The 19029-nt window shown below is 41.9% G+C and overlaps 1 long non-coding RNA gene across 2 annotated transcripts in view; it reads right to left on the bottom strand.

The window, feature by feature from the left end:
• The window catches only part of LOC105020255, a 94397-nt gene extending 76563 nt beyond the window's left edge, over positions 1-17834 (bottom strand). Inside the window, exons 1-2 of one of the 2 annotated variants that reach the window (XR_002195961.2) lie at positions 17761-17834; positions 17500-17627 (exon numbers count right to left, since the gene is read on the bottom strand). This is a non-coding gene — a long non-coding RNA (uncharacterized LOC105020255). Of the gene's footprint in view, positions 1-17499; positions 17637-17760 lie in introns of those variants that run through there. The other variant, XR_004575201.1, reaches the window with a different exon arrangement.
• Between the last annotated feature and the right edge of the window lie 1195 nt (positions 17835-19029).

The raw sequence follows: 19029 nt of genomic DNA, 5'->3' as shown, positions 1-19029 counted from the left end.
TAAATCTAACAGACTGATTCAACATACCAGCGTCATATGACTAGGACAAACAAACCTAAATGACCCCAACCCGTTCGCTATTCTGGGTTCTAACACCAGTCTTGGCCAAGACTGTACACAATCACCTCAATTCCTTCTAACACAGATCACAACCTTACCCTGTCTGTCTGTCATCTGCATGTGATTTCAAAGTTATCAGTTCATGGGCATGCTTCAGGTGAAATACATACTGACCACTTCGATCGCCATACTCCCATAGACTATAATTGGGGACCTTGTTCAAACAATGCCTGCAGCACCTGGGTACAGACCGGAGAGACGCATCTCAGTATTATGAAATTCCAATCCTTAGGATGCTAGTACTGAGTGATTGAGTGTGTGTGTGTACAGGCACCCTGCTGTTTGGTAGCTGTCAGACTGTCCGTCTGGTTCTCTTTGGGATGGGACTCAGCTGGGTGCCCCTGCTCCTGGCTACTGATTCAGTGTGTGTGTCCTGCAGCTCGTGTGTTTTGACTGCTCTAGTCTCCATAATATATGACTGTAATTTTAACCAAATCACATGCTGCCCTGTGTGGTTGCATGTGCGATAGCATCAGATAAAAGTTTACAGAGCAAAGCCTACATTATAATGGAGCTGACCAGCCTGTCAACTCTAATGTGAGGGCACATACATGACAAGTCCAGAAAATGAGTTTTATACAGATAATCTAATTAATATTGGCAGCATCTATTTTATTAAAACACAATCAATGAAGTGGCATTGCAGAAACTTCGGAAATAAAGAGAGAGCTGTTTTTCCAGGTAAGCATGGATTGAGTCTTTGCTACTGACGAAGAACATCTGATATCAGTGGACAGGTGACAAAGTTAGAGGTGTGTCATTTCCTCAGTAAAACCATAAAGACAACAAGGTTGATGCGCAGGCGATTGGCTTTCATCTAATCTGTGGCAGGGAGATAAACACAGACGGAGCACCTCTGTCAGATTCCGGCGCCACATCAGAGAATAACAAATACAACAGTAGCACGTGAGGGATTTGCATATTTCATAACCACAGAGTCAGAGTCCAGAGTTATGGGTCTTGACTAAAGGCTGTTAAGTACTGTAACGAATCCTATTGTTAAGGTATACAGTTACAAAAAAACTAGTTGTTATCACAAGCAATATTTAACAAAATTATCTTCATGCATGTATACATTCTTACTGTTTTTAATAAAGCATTTTAAATTCACGTAATTGAGAATTGTTTTATATATTGTGGCACACAGGTCTCTCACCAACACCGAGCGAGGGAACTCAGCTCGCAGAGGTTTAGGACCTGGGAATGCGTGTATCAGGAAAGTGTCTGAATATTCCGGAACAATTCTGGAACATTCTGGTGGCAGTTAGGAGGGTCAACCCCCCCCCCGCCACCTCCTCAGTTGGGTCAGATTTCAGCAACACTACAACTTCCCATCTCAGCTTGGTGACATAGCCTAGAATCTCCAGTGACTGAATTACATCTCCACTACAAAGCAGTTAATTCAAACATGTCACTCGGATGGGAGAAATGTTTTGGTTCCCTTCAACGGTGGAATCAACTGTAGGATCAGTTAATGCAGCACCAAATGCATGTTACATTAAATTACAATTAATCCTTCCAGAGGTGGCACAGTTTAGATACATTTATTATTTATTAACATATTTGAATGTTTAACTTTTTTTTGTCCAATGATTATTTCAGCCTATTGATATAATTTTTAAATATACATCTATACACATGTACTGCGGCTGGCAGGTTCCACAAGCTTCTGTCTTCATGTATCAGCACTTGTCCCGCCCCTACATAACTGCTACCTTTGGGACCTCCTCACAGGAGGTATTTAAGGGATCCCAAGGAGCAGCTTGGGGCAGAGACCGAAATAGAAGAAATGCGACAAGCAATGCAGCACTATGGAGGTGCTAAAAGACAAACAGCAGATGGAGGGTGTAGAGACACCTGTGAAGCCTTAGATAAGACATCACCTCCCAAAAAAAGGGGGTTGATTAATTGGTTTAGATTTTTCCCTTACCTCTTCCCCACTTTTTAATTAATATAAAGTCCTCCAGGTCCCTAAACCGTTGTCCAGTGTCTGTTCCCTGTGTCTCTCCCCATTGCAATACAGTACATAGCACATCATAATGTATCTACCTCATTCATTTACAGCATTTGCCTGTTTGCTTTGACTTTCTAGTCTGGGTTAAAAGTCAAGATCCATCAAAAAAAACCTCTAGAGACAGTCAACTGTTTCTGTCTTCAGGTGACCTATTTTTCTTCTTCTTACTAAACAGTCACCTGCTTCAAAATGGGCAATCCAGGCTTCTCGCCCTATCTAGACAGGTAACCCATTCAGATGAGCCTTTTCGCGTCTAAGTCTGAGTCTCTCATCCAAAGCAGCAGACTGCAGCTGTTTAGCTCAGATAAACACCTGGTATATGCAGCTGCAGCAAGCGGATTGCGAGGACAGACCTTAACAGGAGCTGCCTCAAAACTGGCACTACTTGTCCAACTGGGTTCTGGTTGAAAGTCACGCACTTCATAGGCAATTTGTTGTCAACTGGGACAGGAGGAAAGACACCTTGAACCCAGTGGCTGGTTAGCGCAGGAATTAAAGAGCAGTGTCACATTTAAGAGAAACAGGAGGGTAGGGCCTGGGGGGGGGGGGGGTTAAAAGAGACAGAGAGGGGTAAAGGAGAGGGGCAATAATTAGAGAAATGCAGGTTTCAGGGAAACGCTGCTCTCAAAAAATAAAATAGATGGGAGGGAAAAGAGGAAAGGAGGGAAGGAAGAGGCTGAGGTCTGTAGCGTGACCTAGATTCCAGACATAATACTGCAGGCCCCACGTGACCAGAGCCTCTCAGTCAAAACAATAACAAAGTGGGGCCCCGGAAAGGGGTCCAAGTGGGGGGGACAAACCATTGCAGTCTAGCCTGGTCATGGCCCCCTTTCCTCTCTCCCTCCTGATCCACTACATAGCTTTCAAACCGGCAGCAAAGTCCTTACAAGTGGTGCCCAACAACTTTGCAATTACAAAAGAACCCCCTCTGGTCTCTCTAAATGTTTTGTTTCTATGCTTCGAGTTTATCCTTTACTTGAATTGGTAGGAAACTTCCTACTGACATGAAACTATTTCCACAGCCAATACAAATTAAGCAGTGAGGTGGCAGATAGCAGTGAAAGCTTTGAGCCATTAGCAAAAAAAGTTTGTTTTTCAAATCCCAGAGCCGACAAGGTGGGAAAAAACCCTGTAATTTAGCAAGGAAAATTGTATTCCTGTTTGCGTCAAGGCCATTGGTAGATCTGGGCTATGACCTAACTCTCTGAAGTTGATAATGGGAATATGCAACAATACATTTTTTTTAGACACACTTGGGTGCAAAGGGCAAATATCAGCACTTACCAGATTACTAAAAGGGAGTAAACTTACAAGATGAAAGTATGAACGAGTAAGTGAACCTCATGACAATCTGCCACTTTCTCCAGGCTTCAGGTTGATGTTGACCAAACTGGGGATTATCATGTCAAGTCATGGATTGGGAAGTCACACGTGAAAGTTGTCCTAAGACGAAGTGAAAGGGCAGATGCTGGGATCTGGCTACCACCGCAACCCTTTACCATCCCTCTCTCTCTCTCTCTCTCACTCTCTCCCCATGTCCTGTCTCATCCTCAGATTCCCTCTTCCTCTCTCTCCCTTTCTCGTTCATTCTTTCTTTCTCTCACTGTCTGACTTTCTCATGGGAACCCAAGCAGACTCTAATTAGAATTGTAAGACACCAAGCCACAGCCCCACACCACAGCCCCAACCTTAAACCCAGTTCCGGACTGGCCTGCAATATGCATCATGTCTTTGCATCTCATTAATTATCTAGCTCTGAGTCAGTCACACGGTCACTGACTTCTCTCAAAGGCCTGTCAGCGCTGATATGAGTAGAAAACCTGATTTCCAAATAGCATATGGTTTCTTCGAAATATTTCAGTCATCTACTTGAGCCCCACTGAATGACCAGTTTGGGAATGGGACCCAGATACTCCGTTCCATTGGGCAAAGGAAAGTCACTTAAGAGCCGATATAGAGAACGTCATAGAAAAACAAATATCAATTGAACCCTGGTCTGCTCCAGAGATGTGTGGCTCACTGGAGAGGCATGTATCGCAAATCATGGACCAAACAGTAAATACAAATTCCTTAGAGATAATGTCATGATTAGATTCCTAGAGATTCGTTGTGGGCCAGACCCACTGCTGTATAGGTGGTGTCTGATGTATTTTGGTGTTGCTGTTGATGACTAGGGCCTGGATTTGGTTCCAGAAACATTGGTTGTGTATATTTATAGGGTGGGTCAAAAGAATATTCCAAAAGCTTTTGATGGTAGATGGTCACAGGGCAGAAAGTGGTTTGTGAGGCTTAGCACTAAAGGGAAAGAGCGTATGCGTGGGAGGAATGTGGCTTTGGTGAAGGAGAGTCGGAAAAACAAAGAGTAGAGACAGAGAGAGACAGTGGGACAATGATTCACATTGGATTTGTGATCTACAATCATTTAAAATGAACACTTTGCATCCATAATAAGCGTTTCCCCGCTCATGCAGAGTGACAATTTGCACATAAAAACACCATTTGGACACTGTGGTCGTCTATTTTGGATTTTTGGTTGCAGGCTGAAAATATAGGGATCTAAAGAGATACAGGACTGTGAGAGACATGGAGAGGGAGACACTGGGAAACAGAACGAGAGGGCAGACAGAGAGAGCAAGAGGGACAGAGCAGCATCTGTGTACACAGAGACATGACTCTTTGTGCCAACATATTCAAACACCATGCACTATTGCTCCTCTAAGGTCCAAATTCAGCCTTAAAGTAAATTTAAACAGCTTATAGCCTCAAAGCATGTTTCTTTTAGAAATGCATTCAAATTCCAAATGTATTGACATATTAAGATTAAATATTGACTTAAAAAAATATTGAAAATGTTTCTTTCAGCCAGCCAGCCGTACTAGCCATTATTTCCAAAGAGTTATCCTAGCTAGCTACCTATGCTGCAGAGATGTGTAATTACAAAGTTCTACAACTATCAATCAAGTGGAGCCACCTCACAAACTGTCTTTACGTGTTGCATTCTAGTTAACTGCTTTTTTCTTTTTTGCCCTGAACTGCATTAAAAATGTAGGACTCTGGATGTTGTAGTTTTTTAACTGAATATATAATTCAGTTGAAAACTACAATGTCCAGAGTCCCACATTTCGTTGTTTTTCTGCTGTCTTTGGATGTTTTACCAAAGAAAGGATTTAATAAAATGTAACCAACATTGGACAAATGGTGAATACAATAGATTTTACATTTTTACTCACCACTTCTCTTTGCACATTATTCAGCTTTTAACCAAAACAAAGGGTGGTGTGTCTGCTTTAATTTAAATGATTTTGATACAGTGGATACAGTCCCTGGACTGAAATACATTACCCAAAATTACACAATGAAAAGCAAACTATAAAAGTGCTAGCGTAAAAATATACAATAGATCATGTTAAAAGACAGAAGGAAGACACAAGCCTACAATTAGACTGCTGCCCAGTTATCTCCTCTCATAAGGCCTTGAGTAATTGTAAGGTGTGTTCAAAAATAGCTCAACCCAGAACAGTCATACAAAAGTTGTACAGTTTAAAAATCCAAAGGGCTAATAATAGAAGAGTAAAAAATAAACCCAAGTGTGCTATTAATAGGGACTAGTCATGCTTTTCCTTCAATTGTGCCTCACGGCTCCCTTGACTTGTGTGAATCCTTTAACTGTGTGTGTGTATGTGTGTGCTTACACTTGCCTCCACATACGCTTTCCTCTGGGTGTTTGTGTAGAGCCAGAGCTTTGAGAGTATTCACACATACATGTCACATTGGACATGCCTGGAGCTGACAGAAGAAAGGAATGTGGTCCCTTTCCCTTTTTCCCCTCAAACAACCAATAAGATGAGGAGACGAGTGGCAGAAAAGAGGGCGGGGGCATTGAGGCCAAATCTCCATGTCTTAATTACTTAGACACAAGACAATGGGACACTTCAAAGGACTGTTGTGTGTGCGCGCGTGCGTGCGTGTGTGCGCATGCGTGGTGGCAGGGTTTGAAGTGGGGGGTGGGTAGTCTTTTGTTTTGCTTTGGTTTTTTGGCCATTGTCTTTAGTAATGGTTAGAAGTTCCCATTAAGCTGGTAATTCTTAGTAAAACATCCACTAAAACATACCCATACAGCACTCTAATGAAAGGAAAAAGCTAAATCAATCATATAGTGAATAGAATGGAATGTGTGCAGATTTGAAAAAATGTGTTGATATAGACGCTTTGAATCAACACAGTGATTCAGCTGAGGAAATGTACTGTATATATTTGGACTGGTTAGCTGCCATGTGGTTGCAAATTAAGAAAAAAATTCCACACACATCAGTAGAAATACCCAGACACTCTAAAAATATTTTATTTCATTAGTTTTTGTAATCCTAGCAATAAACCGTTAAGTCATGTCGCAGTGCTTGAATATTTGTAATGCTACAGTAACTTCACAGCTAAATATTTTACATGTTTTGACTGAAACGAATAACAATAATTTAACAAGAGCATTACATCAATGAACAAATCCTCTTTCATAGATGAATCAAAAACTGAAAATTAATTTACCCTGATCAAGTTAAGACTTTGAAGAATCTGAGTGAATTCCATGACAGTTAGCTGCAATTAAATGGTATAGGGTTGAGGCTTTAGAGTGTGTGTGTGTTTGTGTGTGTGTCTGTGTTGGATTGTAAGGTCATGTCTTCACTAACCCTCTGCATAATGGATAGGAGGATGATTTGCTGTGAATAATTTTCTATAAGTACAATGATTATAATAAAGAAACAAGGCATGAGTGGGTGTGGTATATGGCCAATATGCCCTGACTCAGATCTGTTCTTAGACCTGCATGATTTAACACGTAGTCCGAGTATATTGGGACTCTATTGCTGTATAAACCATTAATTAATGCAGTTTTACCAATGAAAACATATGTTGTCATACCTATGGCTCATACTTCACGGCTTTCAGCCAATAAGAATTCAGGATTTGAACCATTCCGATGTTTGGCAGCTCAAGAACTCACTGTCATTTTGTTAAACACCCAGTGTACATTTTGCATTGTATTATGTTATTTTTACTGCTGAAAGGTGAATTCCTCTCTGATGAGTTACTGTTACCCATCAGCCAATCACTGACATTATTTTATTAACGAGAGGAAAAACATTTTCATTCACCTTTAATAACTTAGTACATTTAAACACTCCATCCTACTGACTGATGCATGAATGCCAGACTGGGAGAGTTGATGTTATTAGCTGCAGCTGGGGATCCTTTGGGGTTAATTTTTGATGATTGCTTGCTGTTGCTTGGCGTTGTTGTCATCCCACCTGAGGGTCTGGAGATGACAATACCTAGGAATTCAAGGGATTCAGATGACCAACTACTAAGCCCTCAATCTCCAGCATAGAGGTGGTGGGGGGCGTTCCCTAACAGTCAACAACAATCCTTGTGATGGTGTCTGATGGGACCGATCAGAGTGGTATGGTTTGCAGACATGAGTAGTTGGACAGCTGCCTTGGAGTCCTTGGCGTAGGAGGTGTAGATAAGGAGTGAGGCCACATCCTTGCGGTTCCCTGCGTCGGTCCGGAGATCCATCATCCACTTACAGATCGTGCTGGACATATTCAGCAGTTGGTCTGGGGAGGTTCTCTTCAGTATTGTTCAACTAAGCTAGTACATGTGGAGGAAGCACTGTGATGGAGTGTCAAACATCCAAGTGTCACCACACAGCCTCTCTTCCCATTTAGCCAGAACGTCCAGTTATGGAAAATGCCATGGAGATATATGGACATCTGAATGAACATTCGAAATATAAATATACTGTATGCTTATAGCCATTCTGTCATCTTGTACCCAGAGCTGCTAAATAATAACTACGTTGACTGCTGGTCAGCCCGTGGCTATGCCAACATTAATGATCAATTACATTGATCATTCAAGTATAACAATATGATAGACAGCTGATGGCATTTTCCAGACTTCCATGTCCGAGCAGCCGTTGCTGATGGGAACCCAACCGGTTTGTTAGTTTGGCACGGACTAATATCTGCAATTTAGACGGCGTGTGTGTCTTGCATGTGTTTGATATATCGCCCGGGGTGAAAGTAGATTAATTTATTCCCAGGACTGGACTATACCATAACATTACCATACCATTATTGCTCCAGATTCTTTTTTTATATTCCTATAATCATATAATTACATAGGTCTAAGCTGTCACATAATACGCTTGTCTGTAATACCTATTAATTTAGCAGCCTCTGATCCGTGTGGGCATTTAGTAGTGTGACATAACAACGATCAGGGATGACGTTTTCATCGGATTCTCACAAAACCGAACGTGAAGGACATTCGGTGAATACACTTTTAGGCCAAAGTGATGCGTGTCTCTCTCTGCCGCTTTTCTCCCACTTTTTCCATGCAGCCGTCATGGTCATGTTGAATAATTATGCAGTTATTACGTGGGCTCTGTACATGTTTGGAAGATGATACCTGAATAACTTGCCTGTCGGAGTAGTATGTGTGTTTGCAAAAGCCTATATTTATAAGTTAAAACAACATGTTGAAGTGTGTAGAGTTTTTCTAATTGAAAAATTCCTGATCAGCACTGCAGCGTCCACAAAGGAAAGCGGCAGCACAGTAAGGAGAAAGTATGTAAATTATCTACATACAGAATCCTGTGAGGTAGTCTGAGGGAATATATTTCAAATTACTATCTCCACTGTAAACATCTAAGTATCTTGTAAATATCACACATAGGCACTGAATTTTCATTTCTTCAGCGCTTGGTGTCAGACGCACTCAAACATGCACAACCCCCAGCCCTGCCCCGAACGTTGTTTTGGCCCTCCATCTTATGTCCTACCCAGATGCTCCTGGCCCCCCTGAACCCTTCATTTCCCCCCCCAAGTCAGCCAACACGGCCCTGTCTAGTATCTATCTCTCAACACAGACCACAACAGGTGCAGTTTGACCACCAGGCAGGGAAAGGGGAGATACGTATGTGGTGCGCTCATTTGAAAACTAATACCAGCCATTACCCAATGCCCATGTCAGCCAGGCCAGGGAAGGATCGGGGCTCTGTTCCCCTCTCCCGGTCTTAAAATAGCAGGCTAGGGGTGCTCCTCATGACAACCAGAGCAGGGAATCCACCATCATGTTACAACCACATAGGGAGGGGATATGGTCTTTTCTTTGAGCTCGCCTTTGAATGTGTCGCATTCCGTGGTGGTAAAAAAAAAAAAAAGAAGCTTTTTCTACAGGGAGTTTAAAGGCCTGGCATCGGTTGAGTCGTTCTGAAAACCAAGTAAAAAATGGCATGTGCAAAATGTGATTTTGCTGACGCGTTGAGATAACCGTAGTGCAAAATGTACAGTACGCGCATGTGTGTGTGTGCGCGCGTGTGTGTGTATTCATTGGCTGCATTGTATGCTGAATTATATGGTGTATTCTCTACTGTGTAATCATGTTTAGTCTGTTAAGTCTTCTGTGCCGTGTTGTTGTTTGAGTCACATGACCATGTTTACTCGCACTCAAACTGTCTGCTGGATTTTGACGATTTAGACTACTCCCTTCTACAGACTAAACTCTCTACTTGGGGTCTGTTTTACTGACAACCTGATGTGAGATGGTGAAAGAAAAAAAAAACGTATTCACATAAACTGCATATAACCTATAAAGTATTAAATGTACACGCACAGAGAGAGTAGCGTGAGCTATTGTGAGTGACAGTGAGAGCCTTTTCATATTTCACTTACACAGCTGCTTTTCAGAAAAGAGGAAAAAAGATATGGGGTGGGGGGGGGGTGAGTCCTGTGTACTGTTCACCTTCAAACCCCGTCCTGTCAACGTCTACTGAGAAAACCCTGGGTTATTACCACTCATCATCATAACGTCTATCCAACAGAATAATCAGGACATTATGGAAATGAAATGTAAAGCTCTGTGGAACCCGAACAAGTGACTGCCTCCTAAGTTGAATCCAGTGAACTACTTTTGACAAGAGCCCTGCCAGAGGGGACGTCGTTTCTTTACGTGTAGTGAATAGGGTCCCATTTGGGACGCAGTTAAGTGTGCGTTCTCCCCATAGCATCTCTATCCCTGGTTGATGGAAAGGCAGGAGGCATGACTGATGAACTGTGCTGATGAAGGTCGTTACATAGCCTTCCAATGAACTCCTGACCTCCCTCTGCATCACACCCTCAAAGACCCCAAGGTCACCCAACCAGAATGGCTAAAGGCTTAATACACTCATAACATACATATATGCTAGGACAGACGCATGTGCCTGCATGCACATACAATGACCCACACACATACACACAGACACACAAGGATCCCAATATCATACACAATAATCATCTTTTAAGCTGAAGACAAGGGGGGCGGGTCTTGTGAAATCATTGGCTTACGCAGCTCAAATCCCACTATATCTTTTCAGAGGTATATAAATTGGAAGATTGCATGTTGGGTGGTCAGTGGTAGAGTACACCTTCAATCGCTTTTCAAAATAAATTCTGGATGGAGAGGGAACAATACTGTATCTGAATCAGTCAGTACGAGGTATATCATTAAGGACCTCTCTTAGATGTCAGAATGTTCTGTGAATGGCTCCATATAACGGTGTTTGCCTGGTCAACCAGGTTTACTGTGCAGTAAAGAAAAGCTTGAAAGAGTTTATATTTTTAAGGCATGTTTATTGGACAAGGTACTGGTGAAATATAGAGGATAGAGGTTTTGCTGAAAGAGCAGAAGGTCAGATACCAGCCCACACTGCAGCCGTGAAGCCTTAGGCCAAATGTACATTACAAACTACAGCAAAGCATTGGAGACTCTTAGGAAGAAAAAAATAGATTTGCACAAATGTACTTACATTCTCTATCGTTCTTTGTTGCTCTGTCTTTGCTTGTCTGTCTCTCTTTCTCTCTCTCTCTTTCTCTCTATCCCTTCACACACAGAAGCTGACATCTCATGGGAATCACTTTGAACTATTTAAACAAAGAGTGTAAAAAGCCTTAAAATTGGATCATCACTATCTTCCTCTGCCTTTTTTGTGTGTTAAATGCTCAACCATCACGAGACGTGAAGCAAAGCCTTGGATTGTTATTCATCTGATCACACAGCGGGAGCCCTCAGCCTCTCTCAGTGGGGTTCTGGAGAGAGCGAGACAGAGCGAGAGAGCGCAAGACAGAGAGGATAATATGAACAACTCTCATAGAAAGCAGCAGGACAGGAAAGAGAGAGGACTGAGTGAAAGTGAGTGAGAAATCGACTGAGGAGACAAGAGAAAGAAAAGAGAGAGGAAAGAGAGAATGGAAGGAGAGAGAGGAAGGGGAGAGATGAGGGAGTCCCGCTGCTTTCCTCTGTGGTGAGGTTGGACTCTCGCTGTGCCTTCAGAAATGCAGGGTATATTTAGAACCTCTTTATTCAACCGCTTCTCTTCAGGCAATTCCTTTCCCCAAATAGTATTGCCAGTCTACAGGGGCACCCAGCATGAAAGTAACACTGTATTACATTTGTCAATTAAAATGCATAACATATTACACCAGGCAACAGATGCGCGCGCTAAAATAGTCAAAAATAAACACACAAAATAAAAATTGAAATCCACCATCCTCCTCTGTTGGTAGGCAAGAGCTGCAGGGCAACATGAAATGTCATGGGAACTCTGTGCCATACATTCAACAATAGTCAAACATTTGCATAAAAGCACCTAATTACTCTACTAGCCCAGAGTAGTTTGTACTCTGCTCTGATGTCATTCACCGAGCCTTGTAGGAGAGTTTTAACGGATGACTGGCAGAAACATTTTCATTCACAGCCGGTGCTTTATTCCACTCTGCAGTGTATGGAGATGTGTTCAGGCCATACAACTCAAATCTACAGAGCACAAACACTAATGTGTAAAAATGTGAGTCACCATTTTCTCTTTGCACTCCCAAAATGATACTCACTAAATTGGTGACACTTTTGAGCCCTGTTGGTTGATGTATGGAGAAGCAATGTGAATTTGTGTGTGTGGTCGTGGTCTTTACATACATTTGGGGATCAGATGTCCCTACAATGATAAGAAACAGGACCCCGATTAATGGTTCAATTTATGGTAGAACTTAAAATTGGGCAAAGTGATACATGTAGTGTAAATTTTAAGTTTAGTAATTATGGGTTATTTTTGGGAAAGGTGTCGTTTATTGAGGTTAAGGTTACAGTAAGGTCTAGGAACATGGATGGACAGAAAAACCTGTTTGCGGGTCTGTGTGTGTGTTGGGCAAGTTTGTGAATGAGAGAGGGTTAATTATTTAAAGGCTTACACAACTGAAGTAAGACCTTGTTGGTCTGCTTTGGGTCACACATGATTATCTTATCCAATTAAGTCTTGGCTGCAAATGGGATTTACACCAGAGAGTGGAACAAACGTGGGGTTAACTGTACTGTTTGGAGTCATCTGTCCTCTCCTAGCAATAGGCCAGCTATGTTTACAGCAGTAGTATTGGTATCAGTGTGTTATGCCATATGTTAGCGAGCAACTTCTTTATGTGTTACCCACTATGTAAACTGATGGGTGGAGAGTGATCGTCCCGTTGATGTGTGATATTGGGTGGCTCATTAAAAACAAAAAGTAATCCTGGGGTCAGCTAGCCTACCTCTTTTTATTCAAACGAATTGGTTGAATCCACTGACCTATAAAACAAGATGTATACTACATTTAGATGTGACTATTTTTGCCTATATTTACTGTAATAAATCGCAGACTATTACCACAGCCTATTGTGTCAACAAGGAAGCACTAGCTTCTTCTACAGTTTTAATAGTTTTTACTCTCCTTACCGTACTTTCGACTTTCTGTTCTTTTCTGCAGCTTTTTCTTTCCTCATTCTTTCCCTCAGTTATTGTTGCTGTCTCTCCCTCCTTGTTGCAGCTTTCTCTCTTATCTCAACCTTGTTGCACTTTACCTTACTATCTATGTTACCATTAAACCCTTCACGCTCCACAGTCAAGGCTGTGTGGCCTTTACTACATGTTGACACCAGTGCCCCGCCCCTTTTTGCCCATATTTGGCCTTGCCTGGCTCAGCTCACCGTAACCTTCACACACACCCATGCACATACACTTGTTTACCAGATACACAAAAACATTCTCACTCTTGCCTGTGCCTTTTCGACATCTAGCATTTATGTTGGTTGTAGAAATATTTGGTTAAAACTATTGGCCACACATATAAATGTCAAGCAACATGCATGAGTGTAGCTGGGCTGAAATGAGCAGGGGAGGAAAACAGTGACACACACACGCACACACACACACACACACACACACATCCTGGACTTCAGAAACACAAGGACACCGTGCAGGTGGCCAATTGCAATGCAGCGGGGAGGACTCAAATCTTACAGAGAGCACTTCAACTTGTGCAGTAAAACTAAATTACAGATGTACAAGCATGGTAAAAAATACATTAAACCAGCTGTAGTGGGATTGGGAGTTTGCACATAAATGTATACAGGTGACTAAAAAGTAAGCTTCAAGGTAGGCCATGTTAAAGTATATCATAGAAAATGAGTATATAGCCAGTGATCTAAAATGTTTCTAGATAAAATCTCTATGAGTTAGACAGGTTAACCAAATTTGTTCTGCTCTCTCTAAGATCTGATAAATTATTGAAATGTTCTGTACATTCCAGTAGTTGGCCTGATGAGACCTTGTGATGTTATCAGCCACAACAGGGGAACAACAGAGGAGCAATAGAAACCAGAATATAAGGGCTTGTAGCATGTTTTTCCTGTGTCATGATATTCGGCATCTGGACCAGGTGTTAAAGGAGGTGAAAAAGAAGATAGAGCGCAACTTCAATCTATATTGAGAATGACTGCTGACGTAGAGAGGGTTACTTATTGAGACTTCCTTATTAATATAAACTGGAACAAGCATCTCAGTAAATGTGTGAAAAAGTAAATCCATTTACAGAATGGATTTGTTTAGACAATTGCATGCTATTTGGGTCTGTGTAGCGTAAGATCAATAACCAAAGCAATTCACATGCAAACACCAATCTAATTGTGAAAAAAAATCTACCTGGAGCAAAGAATGTTGGGAATACTGAATGATAATGATGGATATGTTTTTGAGTTGTTTAGTAGAAACATGCATTCAGATTCTGCTAATTTGAAGCAGAATTACAATTCTAAGACAGCCAACAATCTGCAATAGGAATGCAAATTTGCTCAGTATTTGGGCTGATCAAATAATCATGAATTGGTCATTTTACTCCAGTACTTTACAAATTCAGCTTACTGGAGTTTGTTGATTAAACAAGTTACAGATAAGCAATGTGTTCAATTGTTTGCAATAAAATTTAAGATATCTTAAAAACAATTGATGGTATTAACAATGTTATGTTATTAGCCCAGAACTATCTTTAAATGCATTTTATGCAGGAAACATAGATAGTTAATGGATAATCTAAACTGTTGTTGTAGTGAATACACAGAAGGGACGTATGGTTCCAAGCGCTGAGTGCAGCAGCTTTATTAGTAACTAACAGGGGAAGGCTGAAATTGAGGTCCAAGGCAGGCAATGGGTCATACTCAGGCAATACGGGATAGAGAGGCGACAGTACAGGAGGGCTAGGCCAAAAACAGAGTCAGAGTCAAACGGGCAGAAACTAGCTGGTACAGTTCTAATACGCCAAAACCAAGAAATCTATCACATAACTGGTGCATTACTTTTTACCTGGGACGATAGGGTCAAGAATATAATCATATATATAGTCATTCAGCAGACGGTCTGATCCAGAACAACTTACAGAGGCAATTAGGATTAATTGCCTTACTCAAGGACTCAAGAACAGATTTGTTCACCACATAGGCTGTGAGGGGTTACGGGTTCACAGGGATGTGAACCCGTAACCCCTCAGATACTGGTCCACCACTTTCAGTTACCTTAGACTTACACTCTAACAACCAATCTGTCCCTGGATGGTTCACAAAGGGGGGACAGAGCATCATTTGAACCATAGTCGGAAAACACATTAGGTTCATGCTAGCAGCACTGCAGATAGATTCAATGAGCTCAACTAAATGCTTCTGGCTTCTCTCAGAGGAAGCTTGATTCCCAAATGAGATCCTATCCCCTATAAAGCACACTCGTTTTTTTTTACCAGGGCCTGTATGGCATTTGGGACACAAGCAAGAAGTGATCAGCACTTGGCCTATTTTCTCTGTCTGTCTGACCTGGAAAAGAGCTTTAATGGTTAGTAATTGATTGGGCTGAATGGGTCAAAGAGACAAAGTGGATCTGGAGCTAACGTCCACTGTACTGTCTCCAGCTATCTACGCAAAATACTATCTAACAATATTGTCATTTAGAAGATGCATTTCTCCAATGTGATGTGCACAAGTTATAAACATCACCATGTGTTTCAACATGGGGGATAAGAGAAGGATGAGCCGAGCAGATCTTCCAAGACAGGAGGCAAGGCTGCAGACGCCGACTGAGAAAAAATATATACAGTATATAATTGTTTTGGAAATGGGGACAGTGGGACTCAAATAACAACCCATCTGCTTGCAGAGGCCATGCTAGGTCTGCTTGTTAATGTTTTCCATTTTTATTGAAGTCAAGGGCTTGAGCAGTGATTTCCAATAACAAAGTGGTCACATTATGAAGAATAACTACAAATAAAAAGTTTTACCTTACAAGAAAATAAATGGCAATTCGCAATGGTACATTTTAATAAGAACAAATAATAACAATTATAAATTGAACAACCAATAATAAAATGAATACTCAGAATATATCTATTCTCAGGAGCTTTTTACAGTGATATTATTTGGTCCCCTGAACAGAAACGTTTGGAAAAGAGCCGGGTTAGTGAATGAATATCAGATAACATCATTGTCATCCTACTGGATCATATCAATGTCAAAGATATGGTGGGTACTGTACCGCACATCCAACCCAATCAGATCTAAAGATCACTGATAAAAAAATCCCAACCCTTATTTCCGACACAGCCACCATACTACAAACAGTAGAGTTATCTATCTTCATGTAAACTGGAACAGAGGCCAAATGTAAATGGACAGATAGAAGCCTATTGCTACTGGGCAAAAACTAACTTTCAAATTCAACTAAACACGCACAGGCCTGCCTCCTGATTCCCACCCAGGAAACACATGTTGAGCTTTGTCATCGGTGTGCATTCATGTGAAACCACAGAACAAGGCTCTCTCATTGCTGCAAGGTGTCTTATAAAACCCCCTGGCAAAGAACAGTCCCTTGAAGCCTGCGCTAGGCAATGACCCAACTCATTTGGCTGTGGATAAGAGAAAAAAACAAAAACATACATATTAACTTACGTGGGGAGGGGGACGGGGTGCTAAGAATGAAAGAAAATGACAACATTTTCCGGGCCGGTTGGCTGAATACAAAACACCTGATAATAAACCATTTGAAATTTAGCAACAGGGTCGGGGTGACGGGGACTAGCTTCAAAGGCGCGCTGAGTCCCCTGACACTTGTTAATGAGTGACAGCGTAGTGTGCACCCCAAGGGAGGAACAGAGTTGGAGGAACGTAACACGAGGTGATGCAGAGAGAACTATTACTGACCGTTACAGCTGTAAGTCTGGGAAGAGCAACGTGCATTATGGGCTGGCACCACGTCAACTGGGATTGCCTCGTCATTGCACATTGTCACGCCATTAGCCAGACAAACATGCAGAAGAACAGTCACCACAGCAGGCAAGAGTCAGACAGTTAGGAATGGACAAGATCTTCATGTTTAAGTCCCTCAGCAAGGCGCACAACATTTAAGACACAAGACAAACCCCGGTATATGAACTTTGAACAACCCTAATAATTTGGGCCAAACGTTATGTCCACTAAATACCTGGGCCTGATGTCACTATGAAATCACAAGCAGCAAGCAGCAAGCTGGTTTCCACTTTCCATACTGTGTTATGATACGATTTATATTGTAATATCCGTAAAACAACATTTTCAATGGGACATGATACAACACATTTTCCCCAAGGGGACAATAAAGCCAGTTAAATGAGAAGGATAAGTAACTCAAATGACAAAATGACATATTGGTTTCTCTCCACTGTAAGCAAGTCTATGGAAAAGGTCTGACAACAATCAATACTTTGGTTTAGTTTCCCAGGCTCACTGAAGGATTGGTGGAGCAGGTCGCAGGGGTTCAGGCCAGACTGAGCTTGTCTATGGACTACAAGATGCATTTAACTTCATTGTGTCTTGTGGGGTCCTATTCTACGTATTTGCAGAGGAGGAAGGAAAAGTGGCCTCTAAGCTACAGTCGTTTGAAAACAGCATAACATTAGGGATTGCATTGCTTTTTTTTCCACAGAGACGTAATGAAAAACTCACAAAACGAAGCTTCGAAACCGGGTTGTTTCTCCACCTTTTGCCGTTACTGAATGTTGGGGAGGTGGGGCCAGTGTCCTCAACAGACAGAATAGGGAGTGATGTGAAACACACGGTTCCAAGTTCTGCTACTGCAAAAGAAACCAAAATGAGACAATGTACCATACAAGTCGAATAAGAAACAACAAACAAGACAACAGGAAATAAGAGGCATGAGAGGTTTTGTGCAATCCACTCCAAACATCCTGGAAGTCATTTTATTACCTAAAACAGAAAACCACAAAGCGCTGGGCAGGGTACAGCCTCACACTTGTCCCCTCTCTGCTTCCCAGAAAGGCTTATTTGGGCCATGTGTGCCTCATCAAGGGGTAGCAGCCGAGCTGTGTTCAAGACAGCAGCTGGGCTGCGTTCAATGGCCCATTTTGCAGCTCTGGGCCAGGTGTTTTCTCCCTGGGGTGTTGGCCCGATGCTGATACAGGAGAGGGAGCGTTCACAGCCACAATATAAATATTAATGCAAAACTTCCTAGCAGAAGAAAAGCTGTGCGTGTGTGTGTGTGTGTGTGTGTACATAAGGGCAAATGCCTAGTGTGGGAATGAGTATGTGAGTGTATGTGAGTGTGTGAGCTATGTGTGTGTATATGATTACATGGTGCATGCTTGGCAGATCAGGAGCAACAGAGTTGAGTATCGGGCAGGCATTGGATGTGGCTAGTGTTGGCCTATTCACTGGTCTTCAGCTGTCCGGGATCCTAACATGATCATCTAGCTTGGAGTGGTAATGAAGCCTACTGGTCCTTTGTGGGCCTGGTTAGACAGTACCACGTGGATGGATGTGAAAGTTGAGTCAGTCAGGTTAGATCAGGGTTACTACAGACCAAGTTAATAATGGAAGGCAATGTATGTGTTAATGAGAGTTAGATAGATAGATCAAAAGCGTGTGCCTTTCGATTTGACCAACATAGTGCAGACTGATAATTCTCACAAGGATCATAAAACAAGGAAAATTTGACCTAGTGGGGAGCTTTACTGTTCCCTTTCGTTGTTCCCCAATAGGCTATTTCCATCTCGTGGGTTAGGTTAATGGAAAACATTACAGTTGTGGTTAAAATTAGGGTTAGTAGTTAGGTTTAGGAGTTAGGGTTAAGGTAAGGGTTAAGTAATTTTTTTTATTGCCACCAGAATAGAGATTCCTAAAATGTGTCTGTCTGTTTTTGTGCGTGTTTTTGTGTTTGTGTGTGCTTTGGGCAGTCATGATCATGGATTACAAGGAATATACTCTTGGATCAGTGATCCTCCTTGTACTAACTCCAATCTCATTCCTGGCTCATTGTCTGTGTGTTTGTTGAAGGCCCTCTGGTCCCTTGACAAGTTGGCTTGTCAACTTACCTGATCACGGTTTAATATTTAAAACGTTGTCTTAACAACGCTTAGAAAACCGGAATGTTTGTGTATAGGGCTGGGTCCTTTTAGTGTTGGCATTTGGTAGCTACTACTGACGCATGCTACCTGCTGTTTGTTGCCCTGTCACTTC

This window comes from Esox lucius, chromosome 23 (assembly GCF_011004845.1).
Source record: "Esox lucius isolate fEsoLuc1 chromosome 23, fEsoLuc1.pri, whole genome shotgun sequence".
Lineage (NCBI taxonomy): Eukaryota > Metazoa > Chordata > Actinopteri > Esociformes > Esocidae > Esox > Esox lucius.
Note: the sequence above shows the minus strand (reverse complement) of the source record. Positions and strands in the feature narration are given on the sequence as shown.